The sequence below is a fragment of the Gobio gobio genome, assembly GCF_949357685.1.
Source record: "Gobio gobio genome assembly, chromosome: 15".
In the NCBI taxonomy this organism is placed as follows: Eukaryota; Metazoa; Chordata; class Actinopteri; order Cypriniformes; family Gobionidae; genus Gobio; species Gobio gobio.
The window spans coordinates 12771319-12789557 of NC_137108.1; positions in this window are offsets into that span (position 1 = coordinate 12771319).

An 18239-nucleotide genomic window follows, 5' to 3' on the forward strand; every position below is an offset into this window, starting at 1 on the left:
GCCATAATATGTAAAAAATAAAAATTAAAAATTAAAAAAAAAAAAAAAAACATTTTATACCTTTTGTAGACGTTTTAGCTACTAATTGGAACCAGAAGGGAAGTCAATGAGTGACTTTTTGATCTTTGGGACAAAAATTTGTTCAGTAGGTCAAATATGGACTTCTGTACAGCCATAACATGTAAAACTTTTTTGTGGAAATTTTGTCTAGGAATGGGAATATGAAGGAAAGTCAATGAGTATGTATAGTAAGTTAGTGTTTAAGGACTCCTAGGCCAAAAACATGTTCAGTAGGTCAAATATGGACTTCTGTACAGCCATAATATGTAAAAAGAAAAAAAAAACAATTAAAAATTAAAACCTTTCGTAGACGTTTTAGCTACTTATTGGAACCAGAAGGAAAGTCAATGAGTGACTTTTTGACCTTTGGGACAAAAATTTGTTCAGTAGGTCAAATATGGACTTTGTACAGCCATAATATGTATACAAAATAAAAATTAAAAAAAAATTAAAACCTTTTGTAGACCTTTTAGCTACTTATTGGAACCAGAAGGAAAGTCAATGAGTGACTTTTTGACCTTTGGGACAAAAATTTGTTCAGTAGGTCAAATATGGACTTCTGTACAGCCATAACATGTAAAGCATTTTTGTGGAAATTTTGGCTTGGAATGGGAATATGAAGGGAAGTCAATGAGTATGTATAGTAAATTATTGTTTATGGACTCTTTGGGCCAAAAATATGTTAAGTCAAAAATGGACTTCTAAAGAGCCATAACATGTAAAAAAAACAGTTAAAAAATATTTTGTGGAACTTTTGGCAAGTAATTGGATTCAGAAGGGAAGTCAATGAGTATGTATAGTAAGTTAGTGTTTAAGGACTCTTAGGCCAAAAACATGTTCAGTAGGTCAAATATGGACTTCTTGTACAGCCATAATATGTAAAAAAAAATTGAAACCTTTTGTGGACCTTTTAGCTACAAATTGGAATCAGAAGGGAAGTCAATGAAGTGACTTTTTTGACCTTTGGGCCAAAAATATTTTCAGTAGGTCAAATATGGACTTCTGTACAGCCATAATATGTAAAAATAATATATATATATATATATATTATAAAAAAAAATTAAAACCTTTTTGTGGAACTTTTGGATAGCAATTGGATTCAGAAGGGAAGTCAATGAGTATGTATAGTAAAATAGTGTTTAAGGACTCTTAGGCCAAAAACATGTTCAGTAGGTCAAATATGGACTTCTGTACAGCCATAATATGTAAAAAAATAAAAAATTAAAAATTAAAACCTTTTGTAGACGTTTTAGCTACTAATTGGAACCAGAAGGAAAGTCAATGAGTTACTTTTTGACCTTTGGGACAAAAATTTGTTCAGTAGGTCAAATATGGACTTCTCTACAGCCATAAGATGTAAAACATTTTTGTGGAAATTTTGTCTAGGAATGGGAATATGAAGGAAAGTCAATGAGTATGTATAGTAAATTAGTGTTTATGGACTCTTTGGGCCAAAAATATGTTAAGTCAAAAATGTACTTCTAAAGAGCCATAACATGTAAAAGAAAAAATTGTTAAAAAATCTTTTGTAGAACTTTTGGCAGGTAATTGGATTCAGAAGGGAAGTCAATGAGTATGTATAGTAAGTTAGTGTTTAAGGACTCTTAGGCCAAAAACATGTTCAATGGGTCAAATATGGACTTCTGTACAGCCATAATATGTAAAAAGAAAAAAAAAACTATTAAAAATTAAAACCTTTCCTAGACGTTTTAGCTACTAATTGGAACCAGAAGGAAAGTCAATGAGTGACTTTTTGACCTTTGGGACAAAAATTTGTTCAGTAGGTCAAATATGGACTTTGTACAGCCATAATATGTATAAAAAAAACAAAAAATAAAAAAAAACAATTAAATCTTTTGTAGACGTTTTAGCTACCAATTGGATCCAGAAGGGAAGTCAATGAGTGACTTTTTGACCTTTGGGACAAAAATTTGTTCAGTAGGTCAAATATGGACTTCTGTACAGCCATAATATGTAAAAAAAAAAAAAAATAATAAAAAAAATTAAAAGCTTTTTGTGGAACTCTTGGCTAGCAATTGGATTCAGAAGGGAAGTCAAAGAGTGTGTATGTATAGTAAGTTAGTGTTCAAGGACTCTTGGGCAAAAATATGTTCAGTAAGTTGAATATGGACTTCTTGTACAGCCATAATATGTAAAAAAAAAAAAAATGAAACCTTTTGTGGACCTTTTAGCTACAAATTGGAATCAGAAGAGAAGTCAATGAAGTGACTTTTTTGACCTTTGGGCCAAAAATATTTTCAGTAGGTCAAATATGGACTTCTGTACAGCCATAATATGTAAAAAAAAAAATATATATATATATTATAAAAAAAAAATTAAAACCTTTTTGTGGAACTTTTGGATAGCAATTGGATTCAGAAGGGAAGTCAATGAGTATGTATAGTAAAATAGTGTTTAAGGACTCTTAGGCCAAAAACATGTTCAGTAGGTCAAATATGGACTTCTCTACAGCCATAATATGTAAAAAAAAAAAAAAAAAAAAAAAATTTAAACCTTTTGTAGACGTTTTAGCTACTAATTGGAACCAGAAGGGAAGTCAATGAGTTACTTTTTGACCTTTGGGACAAAAATTTGTTCAGTAGGTCAAATATGGACTTCTCTACAGCCATAAGATGTAAAACATTTTTGTGGAAATTTTGTCTAGGAATGGGAATATGAAGGAAAGTCAATGAGTATGTATAGTAAATTAGTGTTTATGGACTCTTTGGGCCAAAAATATGTTAAGTCAAAAATGTACTTCTAAAGAGCCATAACATGTAAAAGAAAAAATTGTTAAAAAATCTTTTGTAGAACTTCAAATCAAAATCAAATCAAATCAAATCACTTTATTGTCACACAGCCATGTACACAAGTGCAACAGCAGGTGAAATTCTTGGTGCAGTTCCGAGCAACATAGTAGTCACGACATGACATGTACAACATTTAGAGCAGCATCAGATTACACTGATGCGCCCACAATTACTCACAGCACAGTAAACTCTACAATAAACAATAAATAATTTACACAATGTGAGTGTGGTTCTCACAGCTTTAACCAATATACACATACTTACAATATACATATACTTTAAACAATATACTTTAAACAATATACTTTAAACAATATACACACTAAAACATACATTAAACAATATACATTACGCTATAATAATAATAATAATAGTATACAATGTACAGTATACATTATTATTCACAGTAGAGATCCAATGTGCAATAGGTGCTATATGATAAATAATAAATTATAATAAATGTGTATATAATGTGTGTGTATTGACAGTGGGTTGTGCTGAGTGATATTCTGTCCAGTGTGTGTTATGATCCTGATGGATCAAGAGTTCAGGAGTCTAATTGCTTGTGGGAAGAAGCTGTTCTGGAGTCGGCTGGTGCGTGTTCTGATGCTGCGGTACCGCCTGCCTGATGGCAGCAGTGAGAGCAGCCCATGGCTCGGGTGGCTAGAGTCTCTGATGATCCTCTGAGCTCTCTTCACACACCGCCTGGCGTAAATGTCCTGGAGGGAGGGAAGCTCACCTCCGATGATGCAGCTGGCCGTGCGCACTACCCTTTGCAGGGCTTTGCGGCTGCGGGCGGTACTGTTGCCGTACCAGGTGGTGATGCAGCCAGTCAGCAGGCTCTCTGTAGTGCTGGTGTAGAACCGTGTGAGGATGTGGCGGTTCATTCCAAACCTCCTCAGCCGTCGCAGGAAGAAAAGGCGCTGATGAGCCTTCTTCACAACGGCCTCGGTGTGGACGGACCATGAGAGTTCCTCTGTGATGTGGACACCGAGGAACTTGAAGCTGCTGACTCTCTCCACCGGTGCTCCATCGATGGTGATGGGGCGGTGTTCTCTCTCATTCCTCCTGAAGTCGACCACCAGCTCCTTGGTCTTGCTGACGTTGAGGGAGAGGTTGTGCTCCTGACACCACCGTGTCAGAGTGTGCACCTCCTCTCTGTAGGCCGTTTCATCATTGTCAGTGATGAGACCTACCACCGTCGTATCGTCAGCAAACTTGATGATGGTGTTGGAGCTGTGGGTTGCCACACAGTCATGTGTGTACAAGGAGTACAGGAGTGGGCTGAGAACACAGCCCTGAGGGGCTCCAGTGTTGAGAGTCAGTGGTGAGGAGATGTTACTGCCCATTCTGACCACCTGGCGTCTGTTTGACAGGAAGTCCAGGATCCAGCTGCATAACAGGCTGTTTAAGCCGAGAGCCCGGAGTTTCATGTCAAGTATGGAGGGCACAATGGTGTTGAATGCTGAGCTGTAGTCTACAAACAGCATTCTCACATATGTGTTCCTCTTTTCCAGGTGGGAGAGAGCAGTGTGAATAGTGGATGAAATGGCATCATCAGTGGAGCGGTTTTTGCGGTATGCAAACTGCAGTGGGTCCAGTGAGGGGGGGAGAACAGAGCAGATGTGGTCTCTGACTAGTCTCTCAAAGCATTTGCTGATGATGGAGGTCAGAGCAACAGGACGCCAGTCGTTTAAGCAGGTGGTTTTTGCTTGCTTCGGTACAGGAACAATGGTGGACGTTTTGAAGCATGTGGGGACCACAGACAGGGAGAGGGACAGGTTAAAAATGTCCGTGAAAACTCCAGCCAGTTGGCGCGCGCACGCTCTGATGACGCGGCCCGGAATGCCGTCTGGGCCCGCGGCTTTACGGACGTTCACCCGCCGGAAGGATCGGGTAACATCCGCTACAGATACGGAGAGTGCACTAACCTCTGTATCTTCAGCCACGCGCCCTCTCTCCGCGAGGGCGGTGTTAGTACAATTACTTTTGGCAGGTAATTGGATTCAGAAGGGAAGTCAATGAGTATGTATAGTAAGTTAGTGTTTAAGGACTCTTAGGCCAAAAACATGTTCAGTAGGTCAAATATGGACATCTGTACAGCCATAATATGTATAAAAAAAAATAATTAAAAAAAAATAAAAAAAAATTAAAACCTTTTGTAGACGTTTTAGCTACTAATTGGAGCCAGAAGGGTAGTCAATGAGTGACTTTTTGACCTTTGGGACAAAAATTTGTTCAGTAGGTCAAATATGGACTTTGTACAGCCATAATATGTAAAAAAAAAAAAAATAAAAAAAAAAAAAAAAAAAAAAAAAAAAAAAAAATAAAACATTTTATACCTTTTGTAGACGTTTTAGCTACTAATTGGAACCAGAAGGGAAGTCAATGAGTGACTTTTTGATCTTTGGGACAAAAATTTGTTCAGTAGGTCAAATTTGGACTTCTGTACAGCCATAACATGTAAAACTTTTTTGTGGAAATGTTGTCTAGGAATGGGAATATGAAGGAAAGTCAATGAGTATGTATAGTAAGTTAGTGTTTAAGGACTCCTAGGCCAAAAACATGTTCAGTAGGTCAAATATGGACTTCTGTACAGCCATAATATGTAAAAAGAAAAAAAAGAAAATTAAAAAAATCAAACCTTTTGTAGACGTTTTAGCTACTAATTGGAACCAGAAGGGTAGTCAATGAGTGACTTTTTGACCTTTGGGACAAAAATTTGTTCAGTAGGTCAAATATGGACTTTGTACAGCCATAATATGTATACAAAATAAAAATTAAAAAAAAATTAAAACCTTTTGTAGACCTTTTAGCTACTTATTGGAACCAGAAGGAAAGTCAATGAGTGACTTTTTGACCTTTGGGACAAAAATTTGTTCAGTAGGTCAAATATGGACTTCTGTACAGCCATAACATGTAAAGCATTTTTCTGGAAATTTTGGCTTGGAATGGGAATATGAAGGGAAGTCAATGAGTATGTATAGTAAATTATTGTTTATGGACTCTTTGGGCCAAAAATATGTTAAGTCAAAAATGGACTTCTAAAGAGCCATAACATGTAAAAAAAAACAGTTAAAAAATCTTTTGTGGAACTTTTGGCAAGTAATTGGATTCAGAAGGGAAGTCAATGAGTATGTATAGTAAGTTAGTGTTTAAGGACTCTTAGGCCAAAAACATGTTCAGTAGGTCAAATATGGACTTCTTGTACAGCCATAATATGTAAAAAAAAAAATTGAAACCTTTTGTGGACCTTTTAGCTACAAATTGGAATCAGAAGGGAAGTCAATGAAGTGACTTTTTTGACCTTTGGGCCAAAAATATTTTCAGTAGGTCAAATATGGACTTCTGTACAGCCATAATATGTAAAAATAATATATATATATATATTATAAAAAAAAAATTAAACCTTTTTGTGGAACTTTTGGATAGCAATTGGATTCAGAAGGGAAGTCAATGAGTATGTATAGTAAAATAGTGTTTAAGGACTCTTAGGCCAAAAACATGTTCAGTAGGTCAAATATGGACTTCTGTACAGCCATAATATGTAAAAAAAAAAAAATTTAAAAATTAAAACCTTTTGTAGACGTTTTAGCTACTAATTGGAACCAGAAGGAAAGTCAATGAGTTACTTTTTGACCTTTGGGACAAAAATTTGTTCAGTAGGTCAAATATGGACTTCTCTACAGCCATAAGATGTAAAACATTTTTGTGGAAATTTTGTCTAGGAATAGGAATATGAAGGAAAGTCAATGAGTATGTATAGTAAATTAGTGTTTATGGACTCTTTGGGCCAAAAATATGTTAAGTCAAAAATGGACTTCTAAAGAGCCATAACATGTAAAAGAAAAAATTGTTAAAAAATCTTTTGTAGAACTTGTGGCAGGTAATTGGATTCAGAAGGGAAGTCAATGAGTATGTATAGTAAGTTAGTGTTTAAGGACTCTTAGGCCAAAAACATGTTCAGTAGGTCAAATATGGACATCTGTACAGCCATAATATGTAAAAAAATAATAATAATAATAATAATTAAAAATTAAAACCTTTTGTAGACGTTTTAGGTACTAATTGGAGCCAGAAGGGTAGTCAATGAGTGACTTTTTGACCTTTGGGACAAAAATTTGTTCAGTAGGTCAAATATGGACTTTGTACAGCCATAATATGTAAAAAAAAAAAAAAAAAAAAAAAAACATTTTATACCTTTTGTAGACGTTTTAGCTACTAATTGGTACCAGAAGGTAAGTCAATGAGTGACTTTTTGATCTTTGGGACAAAAATTTGTTCAGTAGGTCAAATATGGACTTCTGTACAGCCATAACATGTAAAACTTTTTTGTGGAAATTTTGTCTAGGAATGGGAATATGAAGGAAAGTCAATGAGTATGTATAGTAAGTTAGTGTTTAAGGACTCCTAGGCCAAAATCATGTTCAGTAGGTCAAATATGGACTTCTGTACAGCCATAATATGTAAAAAGAAAAAAAAAAACAATTAAAAATTAAAACCTTTCGTAGACGTTTTAGCTACTTATTGGAACCAGAAGGAAAGTCAATGAGTGACTTTTTGACCTTTGGGACAAAAATTTGTTCAGTAGGTCAAATATAGACTTTGTACAGCCATAATATGTATACAAAATAAAAATTAAAAAAAAAATTAAAACCTTTTGTAGACCTTTTAGCTACTAATTGGAACCAGAAGGAAAGTCAATGAGTGACTTTTTGACCTTTGGGACAAAAATTTGTTCAGTAGGTCAAATATGGACTTTGTACAGCCATAATTTGAATTAAAAAAAAAATTAAATTCAAACCTTTTGTAGACATTTTAGCTACTTATTGGAACCAGAAGGAAAGTCAATGAGTGACTTTTTGACCTTTGGGACAAAAATTTGTTCAGTAGGTCAAATATGGACTTTGTACAGCCATAATATGTAAAAAAAAAATAAAAATAAAAAAAATTTAAAAATTAAAACCTTTTGTAGACGTTTTAGCTACTAATTGGAGCCAGAAGGGTAGTCAATGAGTGACTTTTTGACCTTTGGGACAAAAATTTGTTCAGTAGGTCAAATATGGACTTTGTACAGCCATAATATGTAAAAAAAAAAAAAAAAAAAAAAAAAAAAACATTTTATACCTTTTGTAGACGTTTTAGCTACTAATTGGAACCAGAAGGGAAGTCAATGAGTGACTTTTTGATCTTTGGGACAAAAATTTGTTCAGTAGGTCAAATATGGACTTCTGTACAGCCATAACATGTAAAACTTTTTTGTGGAAATTTTGTCTAGGAATGGGAATATGAAGGAAAGTCAATGAGTATGTATAGTAAGTTAGTGTTTAAGGACTCCTAGGCCAAAAACATGTTCAGTAGGTCAAATATGGACTTCTGTACAGCCATAATATGTAAAAAGAAAAAAAAAACAATTAAAAATTAAAACCTTTCGTAGACGTTTTAGCTACTTATTGGAACCAGAAGGAAAGTCAATGAGTGACTTTTTGACCTTTGGGACAAAAATTTGTTCAGTAGGTCAAATATGGACTTTGTACAGCCATAATATGTATACAAAATAAAAATTAAAAAAAAATTAAAACCTTTTGTAGACCTTTTAGCTACTTATTGGAACCAGAAGGAAAGTCAATGAGTGACTTTTTGACCTTTGGGACAAAAATTTGTTCAGTAGGTCAAATATGGACTTCTGTACAGCCATAACATGTAAAGCATTTTTGTGGAAATTTTGGCTTGGAATGGGAATATTAAGGGAAGTCAATGAGTATGTATAGTAAATTATTGTTTATGGACTCTTTGGGCCAAAAATATGTTAAGTCAAAAATGGACTTCTAAAGAGCCATAACATGTAAAAAAAACAGTTAAAAAATCTTTTGTGGAACTTTTGGCAAGTAATTGGATTCAGAAGGGAAGTCAATGAGTATGTATAGTAAGTTAGTGTTTAAGGACTCTTAGGCCAAAAACATGTTCAGTAGGTCAAATATGGACTTCTTGTACAGCCATAATATGTAAAAAAAAAAAAAAAAAAAAAAATTAAAAATTAAAACCTTTTGTAGACGTTTTAGCTACTAATTGGAGCCAGAAGGGTAGTCAATGAGTGACTTTTTGACCTTTGGGACAAAAATTTGTTCAGTAGGTCAAATATGGACTTTGTACAACCATAATATGTAAAAAAAAAAAAAAAAAAAAAAAAAAACATTTTATACCTTTTGTAGACGTTTTAGCTACTAATTGGAACCAGAAGGGAAGTCTATGAGTGACTTTTTGATCTTTGGGACAAAAATTTGTTCAGTAGGTCAAATATGGACTTCTGTACAGCCATAACATGTAAAACTTTTTTGTGGAAATTTTGTCTAGGAATGGGAATATGAAGGAAAGTCAATGAGTATGTATAGTAAGTTAGTGTTTAAGGACTCCTAGGCCAAAAACATGTTCAGTAGGTCAAATATGGACTTCTGTACAGCCATAATATGTAAAAAGAAAAAAAAAAACAATTAAAAATTAAAACCTTTCGTAGACGTTTTAGCTACTTATTGGAACCAGAAGGAAAGTCAATGAGTGACTTTTTGACCTTTGGGACAAAAATTTGTTCAGTAGGTCAAATATGGACTTTGTACAGCCATAATATGTATACAAAATAAAAATTAAAAAAAAATTAAAACCTTTTGTAGACCTTTTAGCTACTTATTGGAACCAGAAGGAAAGTCAATGAGTGACTTTTTGACCTTTGGGACAAAAATTTGTTCAGTAGGTCAAATATGGACTTCTGTACAGCCATAACATGTAAAGCATTTTTGTGGAAATTTTGGCTTGGAATGGGAATATGAAGGGAAGTCAATGAGTATGTATAGTAAATTATTGTTTATGGACTCTTTGGGCCAAAAATATGTTAAGTCAAAAATGGACTTCTAAAGAGCCATAACATGTAAAAAAAACAGTTAAAAAATATTTTGTGGAACTTTTGGCAAGTAATTGGATTCAGAAGGGAAGTCAATGAGTATGTATAGTAAGTTAGTGTTTAAGGACTCTTAGGCCAAAAACATGTTCAGTAGGTCAAATATGGACTTCTTGTACAGCCATAATATGTAAAAAAAAATTGAAACCTTTTGTGGACCTTTTAGCTACAAATTGGAATCAGAAGGGAAGTCAATGAAGTGACTTTTTTGACCTTTGGGCCAAAAATATTTTCAGTAGGTCAAATATGGACTTCTGTACAGCCATAATATGTAAAAATAATATATATATATATATATATATTATAAAAAAAAATTAAAACCTTTTTGTGGAACTTTTGGATAGCAATTGGATTCAGAAGGGAAGTCAATGAGTATGTATAGTAAAATAGTGTTTAAGGACTCTTAGGCCAAAAACATGTTCAGTAGGTCAAATATGGACTTCTGTACAGCCATAATATGTAAAAAAATAAAAAATTAAAAATTAAAACCTTTTGTAGACGTTTTAGCTACTAATTGGAACCAGAAGGAAAGTCAATGAGTTACTTTTTGACCTTTGGGACAAAAATTTGTTCAGTAGGTCAAATATGGACTTCTCTACAGCCATAAGATGTAAAACATTTTTGTGGAAATTTTGTCTAGGAATGGGAATATGAAGGAAAGTCAATGAGTATGTATAGTAAATTAGTGTTTATGGACTCTTTGGGCCAAAAATATGTTAAGTCAAAAATGTACTTCTAAAGAGCCATAACATGTAAAAGAAAAAATTGTTAAAAAATCTTTTGTAGAACTTTTGGCAGGTAATTGGATTCAGAAGGGAAGTCAATGAGTATGTATAGTAAGTTAGTGTTTAAGGACTCTTAGGCCAAAAACATGTTCAATGGGTCAAATATGGACTTCTGTACAGCCATAATATGTAAAAAGAAAAAAAAAACTATTAAAAATGAAAACCTTTCCTAGACGTTTTAGCTACTAATTGGAACCAGAAGGAAAGTCAATGAGTGACTTTTTGACCTTTGGGACAAAAATTTGTTCAGTAGGTCAAATATGGACTTTGTACAGCCATAATATGTATAAAAAAAACAAAAAATAAAAAAAAACAATTAAATCTTTTGTAGACGTTTTAGCTACCAATTGGATCCAGAAGGGAAGTCAATGAGTGACTTTTTGACCTTTGGGACAAAAATTTGTTCAGTAGGTCAAATATGGACTTCTGTACAGCCATAATATGTAAAAAAAAAAAAAAATAATAAAAAAAATTAAAAGCTTTTTGTGGAACTCTTGGCTAGCAATTGGATTCAGAAGGGAAGTCAAAGAGTGTGTATGTATAGTAAGTTAGTGTTCAAGGACTCTTGGGCAAAAATATGTTCAGTAAGTTGAATATGGACTTCTTGTACAGCCATAATATGTAAAAAAAAAAAAAATGAAACCTTTTGTGGACCTTTTAGCTACAAATTGGAATCAGAAGGGAAGTCAATGAAGTGACTTTTTTGACCTTTGGGCCAAAAATATTTTCAGTAGGTCAAATATGGACTTCTGTACAGCCATAATATGTAAAAAAAAAAATATATATATATATTATAAAAAAAAAATTAAAACCTTTTTGTGGAACTTTTGGATAGCAATTGGATTCAGAAGGGAAGTCAATGAGTATGTATAGTAAAATAGTGTTTAAGGACTCTTAGGCCAAAAACATGTTCAGTAGGTCAAATATGGACTTCTCTACAGCCATAATATGTAAAAAAAAAAAAAAAAAAAAAAATTTAAAACCTTTTGTAGACGTTTTAGCTACTAATTGGAACCAGAAGGGAAGTCAATGAGTTACTTTTTGACCTTTGGGACAAAAATTTGTTCAGTAGGTCAAATATGGACTTCTCTACAGCCATAAGATGTAAAACATTTTTGTGGAAATTTTGTCTAGGAATGGGAATATGAAGGAAAGTCAATGAGTATGTATAGTAAATTAGTGTTTATGGACTCTTTGGGCCAAAAATATGTTAAGTCAAAAATGTACTTCTAAAGAGCCATAACATGTAAAAGAAAAAATTGTTAAAAAATCTTTTGTAGAACTTCAAATCAAAATCAAATCAAATCAAATCACTTTATTGTCACACAGCCATGTACACAAGTGCAACAGCAGGTGAAATTCTTGGTGCAGTTCCGAGCAACATAGTAGTCACGACATGACATGTACAACATTTAGAGCAGCATCAGATTACACTGATGCGCCCACAATTACTCACAGCACAGTAAACTCTACAATAAACAATAAATAATTTACACAATGTGAGTGTGGTTCTCACAGCTTTAACCAATATACACATACTTACAATATACATATACTTTAAACAATATACTTTAAACAATATACTTTAAACAATATACACACTAAAACATACATTAAACAATATACATTACGCTATAATAATAATAATAATAGTATACAATGTACAGTATACATTATTATTCACAGTAGAGATCCAATGTGCAATAGGTGCTATATGATAAATAATAAATTATAATAAATGTGTATATAATGTGTGTGTATTGACAGTGGGTTGTGCTGAGTGATATTCTGTCCAGTGTGTGTTATGATCCTGATGGATCAAGAGTTCAGGAGTCTAATTGCTTGTGGGAAGAAGCTGTTCTGGAGTCGGCTGGTGCGTGTTCTGATGCTGCGGTACCGCCTGCCTGATGGCAGCAGTGAGAGCAGCCCATGGCTCGGGTGGCTAGAGTCTCTGATGATCCTCTGAGCTCTCTTCACACACCGCCTGGCGTAAATGTCCTGGAGGGAGGGAAGCTCACCTCCGATGATGCAGCTGGCCGTGCGCACTACCCTTTGCAGGGCTTTGCGGCTGCGGGCGGTACTGTTGCCGTACCAGGTGGTGATGCAGCCAGTCAGCAGGCTCTCTGTAGTGCTGGTGTAGAACCGTGTGAGGATGTGGCGGTTCATTCCAAACCTCCTCAGCCGTCGCAGGAAGAAAAGGCGCTGATGAGCCTTCTTCACAACGGCCTCGGTGTGGACGGACCATGAGAGTTCCTCTGTGATGTGGACACCGAGGAACTTGAAGCTGCTGACTCTCTCCACCGGTGCTCCATCGATGGTGATGGGGCGGTGTTCTCTCTCATTCCTCCTGAAGTCGACCACCAGCTCCTTGGTCTTGCTGACGTTGAGGGAGAGGTTGTGCTCCTGACACCACCGTGTCAGAGTGTGCACCTCCTCTCTGTAGGCCGTTTCATCATTGTCAGTGATGAGACCTACCACCGTCGTATCGTCAGCAAACTTGATGATGGTGTTGGAGCTGTGGGTTGCCACACAGTCATGTGTGTACAAGGAGTACAGGAGTGGGCTGAGAACACAGCCCTGAGGGGCTCCAGTGTTGAGAGTCAGTGGTGAGGAGATGTTACTGCCCATTCTGACCACCTGGCGTCTGTTTGACAGGAAGTCCAGGATCCAGCTGCATAACAGGCTGTTTAAGCCGAGAGCCCGGAGTTTCATGTCAAGTATGGAGGGCACAATGGTGTTGAATGCTGAGCTGTAGTCTACAAACAGCATTCTCACATATGTGTTCCTCTTTTCCAGGTGGGAGAGAGCAGTGTGAATAGTGGATGAAATGGCATCATCAGTGGAGCGGTTTTTGCGGTATGCAAACTGCAGTGGGTCCAGTGAGGGGGGGAGAACAGAGCAGATGTGGTCTCTGACTAGTCTCTCAAAGCATTTGCTGATGATGGAGGTCAGAGCAACAGGACGCCAGTCGTTTAAGCAGGTGGTTTTTGCTTGCTTCGGTACAGGAACAATGGTGGACGTTTTGAAGCATGTGGGGACCACAGACAGGGAGAGGGACAGGTTAAAAATGTCCGTGAAAACTCCAGCCAGTTGGCGCGCGCACGCTCTGATGACGCGGCCCGGAATGCCGTCTGGGCCCGCGGCTTTACGGACGTTCACCCGCCGGAAGGATCGGGTAACATCCGCTACAGATACGGAGAGTGCACTAACCTCTGTATCTTCAGCCACGCGCCCTCTCTCCGCGAGGGCGGTGTTAGTACAATTACTTTTGGCAGGTAATTGGATTCAGAAGGGAAGTCAATGAGTATGTATAGTAAGTTAGTGTTTAAGGACTCTTAGGCCAAAAACATGTTCAGTAGGTCAAATATGGACATCTGTACAGCCATAATATGTATAAAAAAAAATAATTAAAAAAAAATAAAAAAAAATTAAAACCTTTTGTAGACGTTTTAGCTACTAATTGGAGCCAGAAGGGTAGTCAATGAGTGACTTTTTGACCTTTGGGACAAAAATTTGTTCAGTAGGTCAAATATGGACTTTGTACAGCCATAATATGTAAAAAAAAAAAAAAAAAAAAAAAAAAAAAAAAAAAAAAAAAACCTTTTATACCTTTTGTAGACGTTTTAGCTACTAATTGGAACCAGAAGGGAAGTCAATGAGTGACTTTTTGATCTTTGGGACAAAAATTTGTTCAGTAGGTCAAATTTGGACTTCTGTACAGCCATAACATGTAAAACTTTTTTGTGGAAATGTTGTCTAGGAATGGGAATATGAAGGAAAGTCAATGAGTATGTATAGTAAGTTAGTGTTTAAGGACTCCTAGGCCAAAAACATGTTCAGTAGGTCAAATATGGACTTCTGTACAGCCATAATATGTAAAAAGAAAAAAAATAAAATTAAAAAAATCAAACCTTTTGTAGACGTTTTAGCTACTAATTGGAACCAGAAGGGTAGTCAATGAGTGACTTTTTGACCTTTGGGACAAAAATTTGTTCAGTAGGTCAAATATGGACTTTGTACAGCCATAATATGTATACAAAATAAAAATTAAAAAAAAATTAAAACCTTTTGTAGACCTTTTAGCTACTTATTGGAACCAGAAGGAAAGTCAATGAGTGACTTTTTGACCTTTGGGACAAAAATTTGTTCAGTAGGTCAAATATGGACTTCTGTACAGCCATAACATGTAAAGCATTTTTCTGGAAATTTTGGCTTGGAATGGGAATATGAAGGGAAGTCAATGAGTATGTATAGTAAATTATTGTTTATGGACTCTTTGGGCCAAAAATATGTTAAGTCAAAAATGGACTTCTAAAGAGCCATAACATGTAAAAAAAAACAGTTAAAAAATCTTTTGTGGAACTTTTGGCAAGTAATTGGATTCAGAAGGGAAGTCAATGAGTATGTATAGTAAGTTAGTGTTTAAGGACTCTTAGGCCAAAAACATGTTCAGTAGGTCAAATATGGACTTCTTGTACAGCCATAATATGTAAAAAAAAAAATTGAAACCTTTTGTGGACCTTTTAGCTACAAATTGGAATCAGAAGGGAAGTCAATGAAGTGACTTTTTTGACCTTTGGGCCAAAAATATTTTCAGTAGGTCAAATATGGACTTCTGTACAGCCATAATATGTAAAAATAATATATATATATATATTATAAAAAAAAAATTAAACCTTTTTGTGGAACTTTTGGATAGCAATTGGATTCAGAAGGGAAGTCAATGAGTATGTATAGTAAAATAGTGTTTAAGGACTCTTAGGCCAAAAACATGTTCAGTAGGTCAAATATGGACTTCTGTACAGCCATAATATGTAAAAAAAAAAAAAATTTAAAAATTAAAACCTTTTGTAGACGTTTTAGCTACTAATTGGAACCAGAAGGAAAGTCAATGAGTTACTTTTTGACCTTTGGGACAAAAATTTGTTCAGTAGGTCAAATATGGACTTCTCTACAGCCATAAGATGTAAAACATTTTTGTGGAAATTTTGTCTAGGAATAGGAATATGAAGGAAAGTCAATGAGTATGTATAGTAAATTAGTGTTTATGGACTCTTTGGGCCAAAAATATGTTAAGTCAAAAATGGACTTCTAAAGAGCCATAACATGTAAAAGAAAAAATTGTTAAAAAATCTTTTGTAGAACTTGTGGCAGGTAATTGGATTCAGAAGGGAAGTCAATGAGTATGTATAGTAAGTTAGTGTTTAAGGACTCTTAGGCCAAAAACATGTTCAGTAGGTCAAATATGGACATCTGTACAGCCATAATATGTAAAAAAAAATAATAATAATAATAATTAAAAATTAAAACCTTTTGTAGACGTTTTAGGTACTAATTGGAGCCAGAAGGGTAGTCAATGAGTGACTTTTTGACCTTTGGGACAAAAATTTGTTCAGTAGGTCAAATATGGACTTTGTACAGCCATAATATGTAAAAAAAAAAAAAAAAAAAAAAAAACATTTTATACCTTTTGTAGACGTTTTAGCTACTAATTGGTACCAGAAGGTAAGTCAATGAGTGACTTTTTGATCTTTGGGACAAAAATTTGTTCAGTAGGTCAAATATGGACTTCTGTACAGCCATAACATGTAAAACTTTTTTGTGGAAATTTTGTCTAGGAATGGGAATATGAAGGAAAGTCAATGAGTATGTATAGTAAGTTAGTGTTTAAGGACTCCTAGGCCAAAATCATGTTCAGTAGGTCAAATATGGACTTCTGTACAGCCATAATATGTAAAAAGAAAAAAAAAAACAATTAAAAATTAAAACCTTTCGTAGACGTTTTAGCTACTTATTGGAACCAGAAGGAAAGTCAATGAGTGACTTTTTGACCTTTGGGACAAAAATTTGTTCAGTAGGTCAAATATAGACTTTGTACAGCCATAATATGTATACAAAATAAAAATTAAAAAAAAAATTAAAACCTTTTGTAGACCTTTTAGCTACTAATTGGAACCAGAAGGAAAGTCAATGAGTGACTTTTTGACCTTTGGGACAAAAATTTGTTCAGTAGGTCAAATATGGACTTTGTACAGCCATAATTTGAATTAAAAAAAAAATTAAATTCAAACCTTTTGTAGACATTTTAGCTACTTATTGGAACCAGAAGGAAAGTCAATGAGTGACTTTTTGACCTTTGGGACAAAAATTTGTTCAGTAGGTCAAATATGGACTTTGTACAGCCATAATATGTAAAAAAAAAATAAAAATAAAAAAAATTTAAAAATTAAAACCTTTTGTAGACGTTTTAGCTACTAATTGGAGCCAGAAGGGTAGTCAATGAGTGACTTTTTGACCTTTGGGACAAAAATTTGTTCAGTAGGTCAAATATGGACTTTGTACAGCCATAATATGTAAAAAAAAAAAAAAAAAAAAAAAAAAAAACATTTTATACCTTTTGTAGACGTTTTAGCTACTAATTGGAACCAGAAGGGAAGTCAATGAGTGACTTTTTGATCTTTGGGACAAAAATTTGTTCAGTAGGTCAAATATGGACTTCTGTACAGCCATAACATGTAAAACTTTTTTGTGGAAATTTTGTCTAGGAATGGGAATATGAAGGAAAGTCAATGAGTATGTATAGTAAGTTAGTGTTTAAGGACTCCTAGGCCAAAAACATGTTCAGTAGGTCAAATATGGACTTCTGTACAGCCATAATATGTAAAAAGAAAAAAAAAACAATTAAAAATTAAAACCTTTCGTAGACGTTTTAGCTACTTATTGGAACCAGAAGGAAAGTCAATGAGTGACTTTTTGACCTTTGGGACAAAAATTTGTTCAGTAGGTCAAATATGGACTTTGTACAGCCATAATATGTATACAAAATAAAAATTAAAAAAAAATTAAAACCTTTTGTAGACCTTTTAGCTACTTATTGGAACCAGAAGGAAAGTCAATGAGTGACGTTTTGACCTTTGGGACAAAAATTTGTTCAGTAGGTCAAATATGGACTTCTGTACAGCCATAACATGTAAAGCATTTTTGTGGAAATTTTGGCTTGGAATGGGAATATTAAGGGAAGTCAATGAGTATGTATAGTAAATTATTGTTTATGGACTCTTTGGGCCAAAAATATGTTAAGTCAAAAATGGACTTCTAAAGAGCCATAACATGTAAAAAAAACAGTTAAAAAATCTTTTGTGGAACTTTTGGCAAGTAATTGGATTCAGAAGGGAAGTCAATGAGTATGTATAGTAAGTTAGTGTTTAAGGACTCTTAGGCCAAAAACATGTTCAGTAGGTCAAATATGGACTTCTTGTACAGCCATAATATGTAAAAAAAAAAAAAAAAAAAAAAATTAAAAATTAAAACCTTTTGTAGACGTTTTAGCTACTAATTGGAGCCAGAAGGGTAGTCAATGAGTGACTTTTTGACCTTCGGGACAAAAATTTGTTCAGTAGGTCAAATATGGACTTTGTACAACCATAATATGTAAAAAAAAAAAAAAAAAAAAAAAAAAAACATTTTATACCTTTTGTAGACGTTTTAGCTACTAATTGGAACCAGAAGGGAAGTCTATGAGTGACTTTTTGATCTTTGGGACAAAAATTTGTTCAGTAGGTCAAATATGGACTTCTGTACAGCCATAACATGTAAAACTTTTTTGTGGAAATTTTGTCTAGGAATGGGAAT